Below are 2842 nucleotides of genomic sequence, written 5' to 3' on the forward strand. Positions count from 1 at the left end.
ATTGAATTAAAAAAAAAGACAATGTCAAATACTCCACAATAATTTCAGACTTCCTCATCCGATGTGGAGAGATCAGTTTGTCTGAGCATAGCCTTTAGGAGGTGGGTCTCAAGTCTGACCATGGTTTGCTGCAGTTTGGTCAGAGTAAGTTGTTCCTCTGCCAGACGAAGCTGTGCTTCTGCCCTTTCAGTCTCTTTTTGCAGAAGTGCCTTGTAATCATCATCTTTGCTTGATGAAGCACGCTTCAATCCTTTCCTCTGAGATCATGTGGCAACTACCACTGGCTCAACCAATGAGGATCCAGCTTCTTCCTCAGGAACAGTGCTGAGATTCAATATAAATACACTCTCTGGATTAGCCTCAGGAGGAACTGGCAGATTCTCCTCCTCCTCCTCAATCCAAGGCTCGCCATCCCCTACAACACCTTCAATACCATGAAGAGCTTGCGACTTCTCACCTCCAATGATGTCGAGGACCACATCTGTGTAATCTCCCCTCTTAAATGGCTTGTTGCCTGTTTGTGGGTTTTTGTTGATATCCTTAGCAGAATTAAAACTTCCCACTATTGTTCCATAATGGCACCGAACACCCTCTAGTAGTACAATGGTTTCAACAGCAGTGAAGTTACAGCTTCTTGAGTCCATGGTTCCGTTGCTTTACTATAGTGAACATTGTTCATCAATTATAGGCCTTGGGTCCAATTGCCTCAATTGAACGCAAGCCAAAACTAATCAGTTGTAATAGGTGTGTTTGAAAAGACCAACTTCACTGCCATATAAATCAGCCTTTCTCAGAGGATTCACAGAAAGACAGTGAAATGGCAGGTGTTGTCCACCGCCACCACCACTTTGCCAGGAGAGGATACCGTCAAAGGGTGTATGTTGAATGTACCAAGCCACTGGAGCAATACACCACTGAGGAGCTGTATGTCCGGTTTTACTTTAGGAAGGCTGATATAGAGTACCTTGTGAACCTTCTCAGGCCAAAACTTCAACACAGAACCTAAAGGAGTAATGGTCTGTCTGTGGAAGACCAAATCCTCATTGCTCTCCGATTTTATGCATGTGGGACTTTCTATCAAGTTGTTGGTGACTTTATGGGAGTGGTGAAATCAGCTGTGTGTAATGTGGTGAGCAATGTGTCAATCACACTGGCCAGCCTGGTCAATCAATTTGTTTGTTTTCCAAAGGACAACCAGATTGCCCAGGCCAAGTGCAGCTTTTCTCTTTTGGGGAATATGCCCAATACTATTGGAGCAATTGACTGCACACATGTGCATATACAAGCACCTCGTGAGAATGAATGGGAGTTTATAAACAGAAAGGGGAGGCACAGCATCAATGTCCAACTTTTGTGTGATGCTGACCTCATCATCACCAACTGCGTTGTCAAGTGGCCTGGGTCTGTCCATGATGCAGGCATCCTGAGGGAGAGCGCTCTATATAGAGACCTCCAAACCAACCGAACGGGTAGCATAATATTAGGAGACAGTGCCTACCCACTCCTACCATGGCTGATGACTCCTTTTCTAACAGCAAATACACCGGCTCAGACACGCTTCAACACTGCTCATTGCAGAGCAAGATGTGCAATAGAGCATTTAAATGGAGTTCTTAAGAGGCGCTTTGCATGCCTTAACTACCTGAGAGCGGAACCACAGAAAGCATGCAACATAACCCTTGCCTGTATTGTCCTGCACAACATCGCTACTAAGCACAATGTCCCTCTCTGTGCTGACAATGATGCACCTGAGTCCCTCGGAGACTCTAACCAACCTCCTGCATTCTGCCAGAATGAGCAAACAAGATACTGCATGATCCAAATATAGTATTATTTGATACATTTTTAAAGTTTTCATTACATTTTGGCCATGAAATCCACACTGAATCCACCCTTCTGATGGGATCAGTTTAATCCAGATTTCTTTGATCAAAGTGATCCAAATCCTACAAAAAAGTTCTAAAAAAAAAAAAAAACTAAAGGTTAGATCCCGATCAAAACCATGATAGGATTACATGATCTAATCCGATTATGTAATCCGTTTTTTCTTTTGAGAAACACTTTTTCTAGATTTGATCCAATCCGTTATCCAAGATCCTAGTGGATTACTTTTGAAAAACCGGGCGCAGCTGTCTAAAGGGTACCATCAAAATAATCAAACTAATATTACAATACAGATCATTCAAAGCGAATGTGTCATATTACACATTAATTTGATCTTAAGACTTGTTTTTTATATTATTATTATTATTACTACTTATAAGTGGTCTTTGACCGCTTTAATTAGCAACAGAAAAATGGCAAGAAATGAGACTTAAAATACATTATAACTATGAGAAATATAATCCATTGTAAAAGTGGATGCAATGTGTTCATTGTGTTTTAAATATAATATATATTTATAACCAGAAATAAGTAAATATTATAATATATTAAAACTGTTCTTATGAATATTCATAAGATGATAACATATTATAAGGTTTTTATAATGCATTATGCATGTATTATATTGCCTTAAGAATACCCTCACTGTTAAAAATGTATTGTATTTTTACAGGAAACTCCTGGCAACTAATTGCCGTGAATTTACAGCAAACAATATACAAAAAATATACTGTTGATTTAATACAAGAAAATGTTGTGTTTATACAGCAGGTTTGCTGTGATTACAGTAGCATTAATACAATAAAATGTTGTATTTTGTATTGTTGTCATACAATCCTCAACAGTGGTGACAATCCCAAAAAAAAAAAAAATTGCAGCAATGCATGCTGGGAGCCATGAACCTGTTTTGTATGCTGGCATGAAACATTTTACCATTGTTGTGTTTAATACACCAAAT

General features: G+C 39.4%; 1 pseudogene; it reads left to right on the top strand.

Moving 5' to 3' along the window:
- Positions 1-215: 215 nt before the first annotated feature.
- LOC128014079 (putative nuclease HARBI1) lies at positions 216-1828 on the top strand (annotated as a pseudogene).
- The last annotated feature ends 1014 nt before the right edge of the window (positions 1829-2842 follow it).

Source organism: Carassius gibelio, chromosome B25 (genome assembly GCF_023724105.1).
Source record: "Carassius gibelio isolate Cgi1373 ecotype wild population from Czech Republic chromosome B25, carGib1.2-hapl.c, whole genome shotgun sequence".
Lineage (NCBI taxonomy): Eukaryota > Metazoa > Chordata > Actinopteri > Cypriniformes > Cyprinidae > Carassius > Carassius gibelio.